This window comes from Bombyx mandarina, chromosome 20, assembly GCF_030267445.1.
Source record: "Bombyx mandarina strain Sakado chromosome 20, ASM3026744v2".
Taxonomy (NCBI): domain Eukaryota; kingdom Metazoa; phylum Arthropoda; class Insecta; order Lepidoptera; family Bombycidae; genus Bombyx; species Bombyx mandarina.
In genome coordinates, this window is record NC_143226.1 from 611,054 (window position 1) to 627,447 (window position 16,394).

The 16,394-nt window shown below is 38.3% G+C and overlaps 1 protein-coding gene across 1 annotated transcript in view; it reads left to right on the forward strand.

The window, feature by feature from the left end:
* The first annotated feature begins 8,313 nt into the window (after nt 1-8,313).
* The window catches only part of TfAP-2 (transcription factor AP-2), a 98,727-nt gene continuing 90,646 nt past the window's right edge, over nt 8,314-16,394 (forward strand). The window contains exon 1 of the mRNA XM_028177026.2: nt 8,314-8,585. The gene's annotated coding sequence lies outside the window, so the exon portion shown is untranslated. The remainder of the gene's footprint in view (nt 8,586-16,394) is intronic.

Below are 16,394 nucleotides of genomic sequence, written 5' to 3' on the forward strand. Positions count from 1 at the left end.
TACCCCACCCTTCGAACCGAAACGCATTACTGCTTCACGGCGGAAATAGGCGGGGTGGTGGTACCTACCCGTGCGGACTCACAAGAGGTCCTACCACCAGTGATTACGCAAATTATAATTTTGCGGGTTTGGTTTTTATTTCACGATGCTATTCCTTCACCGTGGAAGTCAATCGTGAACATTTGTTGAGTACGTATTTCATTCGAAAAATTGGTACCCGCCTGCGGGATTCGAACACCGGTACATCGCGTCATACGAATGCACCGGACGTCTTATCCTTTAGGCCACGACGACTTCAAAATATTTCTACAATCGTTGTGGAGACACCAAGCGGCTTGCAAAAAAAAGAAACGAACAAACAGAAAGTCTGTTACGATTTGTTTACAGTACCCGGCGATAAAAATCGCACATCGGTCTTCGGAAAGAGACCATCGGCTGATTCCGGCTTCGTAGAGCACTATCTTTTTCGATGCTTTAAGGCTCCGCCTTGGTTCGAGGCCTCATGAGGTTTTCTTGGGAAAATACACACCGGTTCCTGCGTTCTTCCACGTCAGTATTTTTGGAGATTTCGTTCTTCGAAGCCGCTGACGCCTTATTTGGGTCTGGCTAATGTGTCGTGACTACGAAAACTATAAAGCATTCAATTATTCCGAAACAATGTAATGACATTAAAAAACGCGATATTAAAACTATTAGTGGTCCCGCAGTAGTCGAAATTCGACTATAATTAATTGAAATTGTAAGCTTGTACACTATTATGATTGTATTTTCAAAGACTATTTCATAAATCACAAATTTCGCCAAGACTACACTATAGAAAAATATTAATAAAGACAAACAATATTTAATCTATTCTCAATTTGACAACAGACGTCAAGACAAAAGTTTGACAGTAAATAAATAGTATGCATGCGTGTGTGCGTCAAATACATGGTAGTGTGTGTAATGTTTTCTTTATTGATTTAATGTATCTTTTAGGCATTATTTAAAAAAAATATTAGCATTGTGCACTACTTCCCTATATTCTGTATAAGTGTGGGAAATTTCATACTCCTCCGTCCGCGCAATTTTCGTAAAAAGGGGTACAAAGTTTTTGCTTCACGTATTAATATATAGATTAAAGTAGTTTTGTTTCTAGCCGAAGATAACGATATATATGTAGTTCAACTATTATTTTACTCTTTATGTTTTCATCTATCAGCCCTTCTATTTGTACACAAAAAAAAGAAGCTCTAAACCACAATGGCACGCCTAACGAAACGCAACCCAACAATTATAAAATTAGAAAAACATAAATAAAATTAAAATAAATCTAATAAATAACAACAACAACAAAAAAATCGAAATCATTGTTTCCACAAACAATACCGGCATTTAGCCGACATAAAATAAAGAAAATTACTATGTTTGTGTCTACAATTAGGACGAGGCGTCGTTCTCGCTCGCGCTCGCCGCGGCACTAGGACGTGCGAACGAGACGGATGCTACATCTAACAACCATTTCGCTTGTGAAACTTGCAATTAAAAAACGTTTTGTGAATGTATCGCTAGTGTCAGGTCGGGTCAGAGATACGTTTTAATGTTATTTATAAGTTATCTTCACGCCTTCGAAACGTTAAGGGACGGTTAGATTTATGTTGTCTTTGCTTTAGAAAATTACCTAACACATTTGGAAGCGTACGAAGAGATGGAAAGTAAGTTGATTATGTGAAAGTCAAATTTCGTTTTGTTGCGTAAATTTTTAGTCGTTCTATTATTGATAATTCCCGATAATTAGTTTAGGAAATGTCATAAGTACTTTTTTCATGATAATTCCCGATAATTAGTTTAGGAAATGTCTTAAGTACTTATTTCATTAGAAAAATAGGTACCTCTTTCCGGGATTCGAACACCGGCACTGTCGCATCACTCGATACGAACGTACCGGGCGTATTATCTATAAGGCCACGACGACTTATTTCTTTACTTATTTGAAAAATCGCAACATTAACGACCAAGGTGTTGAGTGATTGATATAATTGAAATGAGACCACATGAAAAGCACCAGGTTTCAATTACGAAAGAGTCAATCAAAACCGGTTCACCAAAAAAGCGAATTGAAAACCTCTTGCTTTTTTAAAGTCGGTTAAAACTTAGCCGGTAGGTTCCTAGTAGCTGTTTGGTCCTTCGAACCGAATTCTACGCCTGTAACACGCAAGATCCCGCTTTGATTAATTTAAATCCGATCAATGTAGACTTATATTCAAAATGGTGCCTAACTATGATAGATTATACTACATAGATGTGGAATTAGGAGCATATCACATAATAGCATAATGGAGCTCATCGCGTGCTGACCGACTCAGAGATCCCAGTGAATGGAGATACAGTATTAAAAGTGTTCTAATTCACGAGTTATTGATTATTTTCGTCTGATTTTGCAAGTCGTAGACAATAAAACTACTTTTATTGCGTAGATGGGTTGCGGATTGCCCACCTGTTGTTAAGTGGTTACCGGAGTCCATAAACATCTACAGCATAATTGCCACCATTTTCTGGTGGATTATCAGGCGGGTACCAATTTTTGTAATGAAATACGTACTCAACAAATGTTCACGATTGACTTCCACGGTGAAGGAATAGCATCGTGTAATAAAAATCAAACCCGCAAAATTATAATTTGGATAATTACTGCTGGTAGGACCTCTTGTGAGTCCGCACGAGTAAGTACCACCACCCTGCCTATTTCAGCAGTAATGCGTTTCAGTTTGAAGGATGGGGCAGCCGTTGTACTGAACTGAGAACTTAGAACTCATGTCTCAAGGTGGGTGGCGGCATTTAGGTTTTAGATGTCTATGGCCTCCGGTAACCACTTAACACCAGGAGGGGCCGTGAGCTCGTCAACACACCTAAGCATTAAAAAAATTAATAAAATTAAAAGCTGTGACGCGACTTATAAGGGGGAACGAGGCAGTTGTTATATAATATACTCGAGACTCTGATACTTTGTCTAATGCTGGATGATATTCACGTTGTTCACGTCATATATCCCGATCACCACTTGAGACCAGCTGTCCTCGTCTGCCCATTGCAAAAATAACTTTAGAAGTTTAAAAAGCGCCATACTATTCTCCCTGTTTCTCGCGTCCAAAGAAGATTTGTCTCGTTCGAAATACCAAAGTAATTGCAGTGGACATAAATATAAGGTGAAATGCTTTGAATATTTCTCAAATTATACATTCTAGGAAATATTTCGTCGTAATTTAGATGCCTCGTTGTTACGTACGCTCTTAATGGCTTTTGGGCTATCTTGGACCGCGTGACGTATTGGATTCGTTCTTTTTTTTTGAAATAAAAACTTCTTTAACGCCATTGCGATTTGGACGTCGATGAAACAAAAAAAAAATTAAACTAAAAAGAGACAGACGTCTACAAGATTTAGCATGCGCGAGAATGAGATGGAATACTGCGAATGTGTTTGCGCGCAGTATACTTTATTTTTAACCGACTTCAAAAAAGGAGGAAGTTCTCAATTCGACTGTATGTTTTTTTAATTATATTTAAACTCTTTTACTGTTTTACATGTACTTTATCTCTATTTGTTTTTTTTATTGCTCTTATAGGCAGACGAGCATACGGCGGCCCACCTGATGGTGAGTGGTTACCGTCGCCCATGGACTGCAGCAATGCCAGGGGCAGAGCCAAGCCGCTGCCGCTGCTTTCCTCTCTTACGTTTCGGGTAACTAAATTTGCAGCAGCGGCATATTGCGGCAGCTTTGAAACGTGTGGCTCGCAGGAGTCAATCCGAGTCAAGATCAGGAGGTTAAGGATGATTTTTTATTAAACACTTGAGATTAAAATTACCCGCACAGGTTTGTAGCGTAATGCTATTTTAATCCATCGCGGAGGAATATGTGGCGGTAGCAATCATATATTAGAACACAAGATATTTGATAGATAGATGCTTGAATTTCGCTCTATAAACTCCGACCTTGATATAATTCAAAGGCAGCGCTGTGCTCATACCATTACTAACGCATGAGCGACGGTAGTCACTCACCATCACGGACCGTACTCTCTGTCTACACAGACCAAAAAAAGAACTCTCTGTCTACAGAGACAAAAAAGAACACGGGTTCTGATCCCAATAGTTCAGAATCTCCCGTGCTGAGCTGAAGAAACATTACTCTATGTCACACTCGATTGAGATAACAGTACAACGTTTCACTTAAATCCTTTAGACCTTTTTAAAAACCAAAGGACTAAAAGCCACGATAATTAAGAAATTTAATTTAAAAAAAAAAAAAACCTTCCCTTAATGTTATCTAACTGTAGATTTGCCAGCGTCACAAATCGATAGACAGCGGTTTGAAAAAAAAAACAAAAAGAAATTAATCAAACACGTTCAAAGTCCGACGACAGAGTAACGAATGAGGACTCAAAAATAAAATTATAGAACTTAACTGTTTTTTTAATAGAAATATTTTTTTTCGTAGCTTTCTTCGTCTGCAGAACCCGTAGGGGTGGGAAATCATAAAAATCCACCGTAGATTTTTTTTTTATTGCATTTTGAAAACTTTTTTTTTTTTTTTATTGCTTAGCTGTGTGGACGAGCTCACAGCCCACCTGATGTTAAGTGGTTACTGGAGCCCATATACATCTACAACGTAAATGCGCCACACTCCTTGAGATATAGTTCTAAGGTCTCAGTATAGTCACAACGGCTGCCCCACCCTTCAAACCGAAACGCATTACTGCTTCACGGCAGAAATAGGCGGGGCGGTGGTACCTACCCGTGCGGACTCACAAGAGGTCCTACCACCAGTAATTACGCAAATTATAATTTTGCGGGTTTCATTTTTATTACACGATGTTATTCCTTCACCGTGGAAGTCAATCGTGAACATTTGTCGAGTACGTATTTCATTAGAAAAATTGGTACCCGCCTGCGGGATTCGAACACCGGTGCATCGCTTCAACACGAATGCACCGGACGTCTTATCCGTTAGGCCACGATGACCACAAAACAAACTGACGAGCGCAAGACTCGACAGACGCTCATGGATATTAGCAATTCCAGAGCCGCTACAATTAGACTACCTGTACGATAGACTCTCTTTTTCTTCTACCTATTATTCTATTTCTGTGAAGTCGTCTAAAAGTCGTCGCGGCCTAAAGGATAAGACGACCGTTGCATTCGTATGTAGCGATGCACCGGTGTTCGAATCCCGCAGGCGGGTATCAATTTTTCTAATGAAATACGCACTTGACAAATGTTCACGATTGGCTTCCACGGTGAAGGAATAATATCGTGTAATAAAAATCAAACCCGCAATAATTATAATTTGTGTAATTACTGGTGGTAGGACCTCTTGTGAGTCCGCACGGGTAGGTGCCACCATCCTGCCTATTTCTGCCGTGAAGCAGTCATACGTTTCAGTTTGAAGGGTGTGACCGCCGTTGTAACTAGGTATACTGAGACCTTAGAACTCATATCTCAAGGTGAGTGACGCATTTACGCTGTAGATGTCTATGGACTCCGGTAACCACTTAGCATCAGGTGGGCCGTGAGCTCGGCCACCCATCTAAGCAATAAAAAAAACGCAATATATAATAAATATTCTCTACATTTCATATGGAATGAGTTCAGGGATGTAATTGGTACCGCTAATATTTTCTTTCCATCAGCGTAATTTACGATCAGTAAGAATGTAAAACTAAGAAACTCCCTTTTTTAAAGTCAGCTAAAGCAGCTTGAAATTCATCACACATCCGACATCGGGTCGTCACGGTTAATAATTCTAAATTAAAACGGACTAATTCATTATTGTTTTTTGTTACGAGTCATTTTTACTGTACCAATTTTCCGATTTGCTTTTGCAATTTTCAAGTGTGACTAATAAATACGTGTTTTGGATCGGAGTTAATTTATTTTATTGCTTCCATAACGAAACGCGTGCTAGCTTCCTTATGGATCGCCATCGTTAGGTGTTCAAACCGTACGTGTGCCATTTAATTTTGAATTTCAACAAATTGTGGTAAATTAATTAGACTTGTGTTAAAGAAATACCAAATGGTATCTTGGTAAAAGTCGCCGTCGCCCTAAACTCGTCATTTTGGATTCTCGTGAGTCACTAACAGTGCTTTTAGGTACCTCAAGCACCGGTCATCGTTCTCGTCGAACCCGTCGCTGGCGACGAAAGGTTCGGAGAGTAAATTAACCCTCTGTGTGTGGTTTAATTTTCGTTCTTTGGATATAAGTTGTCGTTTCAGGATTAAAAAAAGCAAATACATATTATACATAGGTACATTTTAGGTGCCTTAAGTTTTTGAAGTTACAACGCGAGTACTTGATTGTTTTTTTTTTTGTACCTACCTAAGCTGGTAACCGAGCGAGTAGATGAACTCACGGGGCTCTAACCTGAGTTGCTAACACTAGCCCTAGCAAGAGCAGTGCTTCGCAGAATCAACCACCGGATTGGAATCGCGACCCATTAAGAAGGCCTAACGAGAAACTCAGTGGGTTTTGTCTATGGATTAGTTCGCACGTCGAACTTTTTACGTCGGACGTTGATCGGTGCTTAAAGACCTTAAAAGCACCAAAAATTGTTACTATAGTTTTTCTTCATCGTCGAGTTCCAGTCGTGACCGGTAAAAAAAAGTTCATATTAAAGCATTTATTTTCACAGACTTGCGTTGTGTCTCTTTGGAATCGAGGTATAGTGGTCCAACAAAAACCTCACCTACACCCTGAGGGCTGTCAAACTGACATCTGTCAAAGCATTGTGTGTTCTCGTGAAATGTCGTGCGTTGTGGTGACAACACATCTCTACTCACAAAGGAGGATGTAATTTGACGTACCTAATTAATTTTATATTTTCGATGCATACATACCCTCGGGGTTTGACAGAAGGTAGACGAGAGGCCAAAAATTTTCCTTGACTTTTTTTTTCACTTTAAATAGAATGAAGTTGAAAGTTATGTATGTAAAGTTTTTTTTTAATAATCTTCATAAGCAAAGGAATATGGAAAAAAACTACACAAAACGTATGAAGGTTAGAAAATTAGTTTAGGTAATTCATTCTTACTAGTTTTAGGGCGTCTTGTGATGATGGGTAGGTACCATAACCCTGCATATTTCTGGCGTGAAACCAACTTGAAGTTCCACTTTGAAGGGCGAGGCAGCCATTGTTCGAAGTATTAAAAAATACTTAGCGAAGTATTAAAAAATTACCAGACTTAAAATTCATGGCTCAAGGTCGATGACGAAATTTACATATTATGTTGTTGTTGTTATTGTTGTTGTAGGTTCCGATAATTATTTAACATAAGGTCAACTGTGAGTTCGTTCACACTTCTAAGCAATAAAAAAGAAAGAAAAAAATCTTGAGCTTTCTCCCAGAAAATTCATAAAAGAGGATCCATTTATTCGGTATAATACGGTCAAAAGTGTTCAATCTTTTTTTTTTTTTCAAAAACATACGTCGCGTTTATAGAGTTTGCTGAGTTTTGTAGGTATATAGTTAGTAGTAAGCACGTACGTAGTAGTAATGTTTAGTAGTAGGTATATAGTAGTAAGCACGTCACTTCATGAAACAAAAATCGATACTTTCGATTTATTTGTCATCCAAATTGTTAACGTTGTTTAGTGTATTGCTGTTTTTTTGGCTGTATTCAATAAACTGTGTAATAAAAAAAACAATGTTGTTTAAAATAAACACCAAAAGGATTAAAATGAAACATTTTCAAACAAACTAAACAGGCATTCCGCGTTTACGCTGTAATCGAATTCTGAAAGAGATCATCGCCCTTTCGCAAAATGCTATTCAAAATACGAATCACGTTTTTATCGACTCCCGTCTATACCTTGTGACGTTTAAAGAAAACACTATGAACACAAAAAAAAAAAAAAAAAAACTAAAAAAAACATAAAGCATAAAGCATTACATCGAATGTGTTCCTTTGAGCCTCTTCAAATATCGACAAAAACTAACAACAGAACAATGAGATGCGCTCGCGCAAACCCGCCGCTCTACACGGAATAGGAACTCAAACATTAAACCATTTGAACGTCACATGTAACTGCTCACTTAACCCTACAATGGCCATAAAGAATTACAATTAATCGCTGCGACGAGAAATGCCACCGCGCGGGAAAAAACGTCAAAATATTGTCCGAGAATGCGACCGCGAGCCCCCGGTGGGGGCTACCGGGGAGCCAATGGGGAGGCGTCGCGGGGACCCGCTACCGCTTTTTGGCCAATGACGTTACCCCGGGGCGGAGCCTCGAGCTACGCAGCGCGTTTCGCCCCCAGCGAAAACCTTTTCGCCTGCAGTCGTTTACAGATAAGCCCGCGGGATGGTCGATTATTATTACATTTCGTACGCGTGATCCTGTGCTCTACGCGAACCGCCCGAGGCGTTTGTCGAATCGATAGCAATGCACAAAGCCGAGAGCCGGCCAATAAGTTCCGAATGTTTACAACCTTCGTCGTTTCTGTGATATGGGAGAGATATTTTGTGCTTTCTGTGATATATACGTTTGCCTTCGTTTAGATACATAGATTAGCGGCGGCATGAACTTATACATGCAGTGTCATCGTGAGGTAAGTTTGTTCCGTAATTTTCCTGTAGGTACCTATAGTTTCATTGACACTGTTATTAACTAAACTAAGAATACTTTTTTGAAATGTGTAATGTGACCTGTATTGTGCATTAAAGAGTGAAATGGAGATAAGCAAGTATTTCTTCAGTTAAATTAACAAATTTAATTAAAAAGTTTCATTATTGTGTCAAAAGTTATTAAATTATTTACTTTTTTTATATTTTTTGTATCAGAGTTGTAAGCTTACGATACAATGGAACTAGACATTCTAGAAGAAAAACGCTAAGAAATTTGAAACATCAAACTTAAGTCGACGACAATATCCGATTAAACCACATTAAATATTACACACTATAGTTTATAATTAATATTTTTTTATATAATTGAATCCGTCGCTACATTTTACGACATTAGCGTACCTACATGTTTTTTAATTAATAAGTATTGAATATCTAAGAAAAACAAACAACGACGGCTAGTGACTGTTATAGAAATAATTTTGTAATTAAAATCCTATAATATGTATTTCGGTTAATATTTTTAGTTTATATGTAACTTAAAAAAACTTACCTCCGAACAATACCCCTAGTATCAGACTTCGGTTCAGTAAGATGGACCTTGGGAGTTTTAGTAAAAAATATTTTATATTCTTAAATACTCTAGTAATCCATCTAAAACACACTGGTGGTAGGACGTCTTGTGAGCCCGCACGGGTAGCTACTAACCACCGTCCTGCCTATTTCTGCTGTGAAGCAGTAATGCGTTTCGGTTTGAAGGGCGGGGCAGCCGTTGTACCGTAAAAGCTGAGACTTAGAACTTATGTCTCAAGATGTTAACATGTTAATCGTTCCCACCAATTTGCGTAATAAATAAAAAAAACAACAAAAAAATTGTGGTTCTTAATATGCATAATATGACATTCTGTTAATTTTTTTTTTAAAGGCATTTTATGACCTGGTAACTAAGACCTTAGGTCCTTAGGTCATGTCTTATTTTAATTTTTAAGATAATTTTTATGAAACATGATATTATGGAGTGAAATGAAATGAAGATGATTAATTTGAGACATTAATCAACCGGGATGAAATGTAATCTCAGTAAAATGGTAGTCATTTACTGAACATTTTTCAGTGGACTTTTTGGTGGATCCCGAGAAGTTACGTCTAGCGGCTTTTTTTCATTTTCCCACATTTGTGCACTTTCACAGATACTAAGCAGTTAATAAACCACCGTTATTACACATTTAAACCTGAAGGAACACTAACTAGACAAAATAAAACAAATCACGCAACATCATTCCTCGCGTTCCCGCCAAAAAGTCTGGATGAAATATAAAAAAATAAAAACACCACAGATAATTCATAGACATTAAGATACATAAATTAATTACAGTGTTCGGTCTTTAAGAAATGAATTTAGCAAATTAAATAAATCTGTAGATAGTTACATTTGTTTGTCTAAGTTCGACCAACAACTCTATTTTGTTCTATTATCGGAATTTATCTGGTATACCATTAATAAGAGATCCCATTCCACGACGCCCTACATGCGGCCAATGATCGGAGGCGCTGGCGGGACATTACAAGGAGCAAAACCCTGTCGACATACAATGGTCACGACCCTCAGCAGTGAGGAAACGATGCGAAGAGAGAACATTAATAAAATACATATGAAAATATAAATGATGTTTTGTGTTACTAACATAGAAGTTACGTTCGGCTGAGTTGTGTTTAAGATTGAAAAATCAGCGTAAGTTTAAGACGACGATTTAGATACTCAATTATACAATTTATTTTTAAATCTCAAAGCTCGTGCATGATTGGAATTAATGCAGTTGTAATGTTTTTAATAATATTGATCGATCCAATCGACTAATTTTGTTCTAAAATCAAGAAAAAGTATTTGTAATCGACTCTTACACGATCAGATTGCCGCCATTTTTTATTTTTCATTCACAAATTTCAATAATAATCGTTAGCGCTCAATACAGTACGTGCGTATCGAGGTAGTTATTGTCAACGCTTTGAGCTGCTTTCAGATTACGCTATACTATAGTGCCATATAGTAATGCATAGTAAGCCGTATAGTAAGCCAATAATATATAGTACAGTGTGAACGTTGTTGTGCTATGATCTTTATACTATATGCTATTATAACTAGTCAGGTCATAAGTATTGTCACACAGTAAAAACTTTTCTTTTAGAATGCTGGCCACAAAAAAGTTTATTGAATTCGAATTTCCAATTGTTCATGATAATAAAAATGTATACTTTTAGAATTTTACTCATTTTTAAATATGGAGTGGACGCTTAAAGAAGACCGTGTTGCAGTTATTGCGTTGCATCGTTGCGGTTACGCGCCATTTCAAATTTTTAACATACTGAAAAATTTTAATATAATCAAAAGATTCGTTTATCGTACCATCAAACGATACAATGAAGACTCTAGTGTAGATGACAGGTCAAGAAGTGGTCGCCCTCGGTCTGTTAGGACTCCAGCAGTGATAAAAGCTGTGAAGGCGCGAATTCAAAGAAATCCCAAACGTAAGAAGAAACTGTTGGCCCTTCAGATGGGGTTAAGCAGAACCACGGTGAAAAGGGTGTTAAATGAAGACTTAGGGCTTCGGGCATATCGAAGAAAAACAGGACATCGTTTGAATGCTCGTCTAATGGACCTGAGACTGAAGAGATGCCGCGCTTTGTTGAAGCGGTACGCGGGAAAAAAATATCGGGAAATTCTTTTTTCGTATGAAAAAATGTTTACCGTAGAAGAGAGCTACAACAAACAAAATGATAAGGTGTACGCACACAGTAGTGAAGAAGCGAGCAACCGTATTCCGCGTGTCCAACGAGGTCATTTTCCATCCTCGCTCATGGTATGGTTGGGAGTTTCTTATTGGGGCTTAACAGAGGTACATTTTTGTGAGAAAGGTGTAAAAACGAAAGCAGTTGTGTATCAAAATACAGTCCTGACGAACCTTGTGGAACCTGTTTCTCATACCATGTTCAATAACAGGCACTAGGTATTTCAACAAGATTCGGCGCCAGCTCATAGAGCGAAGAGCACACAAGACTGGCTGGCGGCGCGCGAAATCAACTTCATCCGGCACGAAGACTGGCCCTCCTCCAGTCCAGATTTGAATCCGTTAGATTACAAGATATGGAACACTTGAAGGAAAAGGCGTGCTCAAAGCCTCATCCCAATTTGGAGTCACTCAAGACATCCTTGATTAAGGCAGCCGCCGATATTGACATGGACCTCGTTCGTGCTGCGATAGACGACAGGCCGCGCAGATTGAAGGCCTGTATTCAAAATCACGGAGGTCATTTTGAATAAACTTTAGTGTCATAAGAATCTATGTTTTGTTAAGTTCATTTTGGTATATGAATGGTTACATAATGAATAAACTTGTTTCAATTATTTTACTTTAAACATGTGACAGAATTTATGACCTGACTAGGTATTATAGCGTAGTCTGAAAGCAGCTTTAACATTAGCGTCGATTTTTATTAAACAACTAGCTGACCCGGCAGACTTCGTAGTGCCTCAATCGATAAATAAAAGACCTAAGCTTTTGTATAAAATAAACTTAAGATAAACAAAAAAAAACCGTCCGACGGGGGACACATCAAAGGGAAAACAAAATTGTTATATTTATTTAATTCCGAGCATTTTCATATTTATCTACCTTTTAAACCTTCTCTAGACTTCCACAAATAATTCAAGACCAAAATTAGCCAAATCGGTCCAGCCGTTCTCGAGTTTTAGCGAGACTAACGAACAGCAATTAATTTTTATATATATAGATATATAATTCTGGTTCCTTTATAATATTTGCCAAAATCAGCGGGGGCAAGTTGAACGCAACTGCCGACCCGATTCCAACTGAGATATCCCCTTCCCCTCGCCATCCTACATAACCGACCGTAGATGCTCTGAACCTAAAGGAATCTGTACCAATTGCCTATTTCTGCCGCGAATCTACAATTCGACTTCACAGCAGACTACACCACATGCCACCTTGAATCTATTTATAGATCTGCGATGTTATAAACGGTTTTTCAAATATTAACTTGAAGTCATTATTAATGTGTGCTCTAAATGTGTGGATTAATAATACTATTAAATGGATGTGATGGCATAACGTAAGAAACTTAGTTCGCTTCACTAAGCAAGCATAAATCGAGATGTCTTTTTTTATTGCTTAGATGGATGGACGAGTTCACAAATCGCGTGGCGTTAAGTGGTTACTGGAGCCCATAGAACGTCTACAACGTAAAAGCGCTACCCACCTTGAGATATAAGTTCTAAGTATAGTTCCAACAGAAATAGGCAGGATGGTGATACCTGCCCGTGTGGACTCACAAGAGGTCCTACCACCAGTAATTACGCATATTATAATTTTGCGAGTTTTATTACACGATGTTATTCCTTCACCGTGAAAGTCAATCGTACACATTTATTAAGTACGTATTTCATTAGAAAAATTTGTACCCGCTTGCGGGATTCGAACACCGGTACATCGCTAGATACGAATGCAGGACGTCTTATCCTTTAGGCCATGACGACTAGTAAAACTGACTGTCTATAGGATTACACATGTTTTCTCTTCTTGGTTGCTTGAATAATAAACAATTGACACCACACACTCTATATCTACCACGGTAATTCTCTTATATCCCATTACGATAGTGATTTTATGAATAAGGCCCTGAGGTGTCCTCCTGGCAGGGTCGCCATGAGGTGTGGGGCCTAGATGTTGTTGATTAAAACACGTATTGTCTGTGCGACGACTTTAATTATACTGAACTGACTTACACACTACAGCCCGATTTATGTGTATCGCAAGGCGTAGACACAATTAACCTTATAAGCGCGAACCGTCGATAGATCGACTCTCTACTAATGTTTATCAAGTGCGGAGCGTCGGTATACCGACTATTTGCGCGGTTTGATATATCGACCAGTTAAGTAAAGCATTGATTTTTGTTTTTCTTTTAAGCTTAAAGATTCTTTTAAGGTATCTACTACTTTTCATAAATGCTTTAGTGATTTCTGCAAAATATGTGAAAAAAAAACTCACCACTAAAAGGGTTAAAATTACTTTGCGATTTAATCATGCGTTTCTCATTGTCATCATTTTATTTCAAATGTTTCAAATACAGTTCTGACATTCGCCTTACCACAAGCTACTAATTGCTCCTTCTGTGTGAAATGAAACGTAAAAAAATCAAGGAGTTATTCTCCATGGAAAACCAGACGGTAGATCACACAATATCAAAATTACCACAAGAGCAGCTTTGTCATTCGCGACCATGAAAACTGTAAAGTAATCGAAATATCGGCAATATTGCCAAGATTGCAAAAAAAACGCAAGATTAAATCGTAAAAGGTACTTTTAAATATATTTTACTTACGGATCGTAAGCCTTTGGTATTTCGGTAATATACGTACCTACGCATATATTTCTTTGTGGAGGTTTCATTTTTTCCTACCTGTGCTGATAGCCTTGAGAGGCTATTTCAGCTTCACCCTAACGTATAGGTGAGCTCACGGGGCTCAAACCGGAGTGTTGCTAACACTGGCCCTAGCAAGAGCAGTGCTTCGCAGGATCTAGCACCGGATCGGAAACGCAACCACTGAGAAGATCCGGCGAGAAACTTAGTGGGCTGTGTCTATGGGTTAATTCCCTTCGTCGCAAGCAACGGGTTTGACGAGGAAGGTGACCGGGTTGTGGAGGTAATTCATGAACCAAGTACGTATTTCATTAGAAAAAAAAAATGTAGTACCCGCCTGCGAGATTCGAACACGCGCACTGTCACATCGATCGATATTAACGCACCTGACGTCTTATCCTTTAAGCCACGACCACATCCCAAAAAACTAATTATTAATATTAAATTTTGTGTCTACAATTGGCAACCTCCCTCAGATCCGGAATTATAAGAATCCTTCTGTAATTACTAGACCTGTTACTACAACTAGCGTTCTTAGAAGTGTCATTAAAACGAAAACCCGCCACACTGTTACAATGTGAAGTTCTGCTAAAATATGTATAAAACTGTAGGCTGTCATTAGGGATCCTTTTTATTACTCAAGTTGTTATTCGAAACCTTATAATTGACGGTTCACGACGATTATTATTACACTCTAGACATCTCTAAAGGGAGTTGAACAGAAACATGGCGTCACTTTGTGTTAATTAATACTTTTATTGAAATGTGGTCGGAAAACTCGTACCATTCAATATGAATGGTGTTTTCAATGTTATTAATTATGGTAAAACAAAGTTAATAAAAGAAGCAAGCGTATGGAAAAGTATGGCAGCTGTTGAACTATAGTAAAAATGAGACTTAGAACGGTACGAATTTTACTGGTGGTAGGACGTTTTGTGAGTCCGCGCAGGTATGTACCACCTCCCTGCGTATTTCTGCCGTGAACAAAAAACTCTCTGACTTTAGAACTCTAGTATCGAGGTGGATTGCGGCATTTACGTTGTAGATGTCACAATTGTTACATTGGTACGCTTAAGCCTGAAGTAACAGTGAATTAATAAAATAAAATAATTCACACAATTTCCCTTATAGTTTTTTCCCCCTAAATGACGGGTAGGTGAGCTCATTCTCTCAACATGAGAGAATTTGCTAACACTAGCCCTAACAAGAGCAGTGCTTCGCAGAGTCTACCACTGGATCGGAATTGCGACCCACTGAGAAGATCCGGCGAGAAACTCAATGGACTGCTCCTAGCGTTTCAGCCAAAAGTCCTAAAGATTCTCGTAAATATGAGTTAGCCAAGGATACAACATGATTTTCGTCTGTATAGTACCTTCAACATTTACAAAGTCCAAGCCTTTTCTTTTTGGGCCGGGGGCCGAACCTCCCACGAGGTCCCTGCGCCTATGAGGCACGCGGGGTATGTGGGACTTGACGATCTGCAGATGTTGGGAGCAGACCGCAGGCCCAACTATGTCTTAGGGCCTTAACGCGCTAAACGACTCCAAGGTCCAAGCACTGCACTATCGTTTAATATTGCACAATATTAGCTATAACAACTCTCTTTTCGAGATAAATCATGTAAATTACGCAGTTAGGCTTACGGTATTGAAGGCGATATTTTTTCTCTTACTTTTTCTATTGGTTTTTTTTTAATCATTTTGTTGCCTGACCCCACTGTTTTATTTGAGACAAAAGAGCGAAAGGTATTTTTGCAGGACAGTTATTGGAGTGGGAAAAAAAGAACATCGATATAGATGTTGCTTTTTTTGGTAGAAGTTTTCGTTTTCTATCGACAAAGGAAATTATTTGTTAGTTTCCGAAATTGAATATCCCGATCGGTGATGTTGTGGTGCAATTTTTTGATCAGTATTCAATGATGTTTAAGTCAACTTCAATTCGCGTCAATACAGCTTTGTTTGAAGTGGAGTCGTTTGGTGTGGAAGGGCCCTAAAACATCCGTGGGTTCTTGGTCTGCTCCTAATATAGTCGCGGGCACCTCAGAGGAGGTTCGAACACCGGAGTGAAAAAAAAGAGGGTTTGTTATGAGATGCGATGACATAATAGGTTGGGAAAAAAGTCTTTTCGCATTATAGTATGCGTGAACTTGTAATAAAATCTCTTTGGCCATACTAATTGTATCTGGCTGGTTTTGGTATCATTAAAAGTTTAAATTTTAAAGAAGATAATTCCAAATTCAAATTAGGAAAATGTGTGATTTTTATTTATTTTTCGTTCTGTCAAGATTAGTGAATCTAATTAGGAAATTCGATACATTTTAAAATTTTACTACAAATAAAGGTAAAAATGCTACC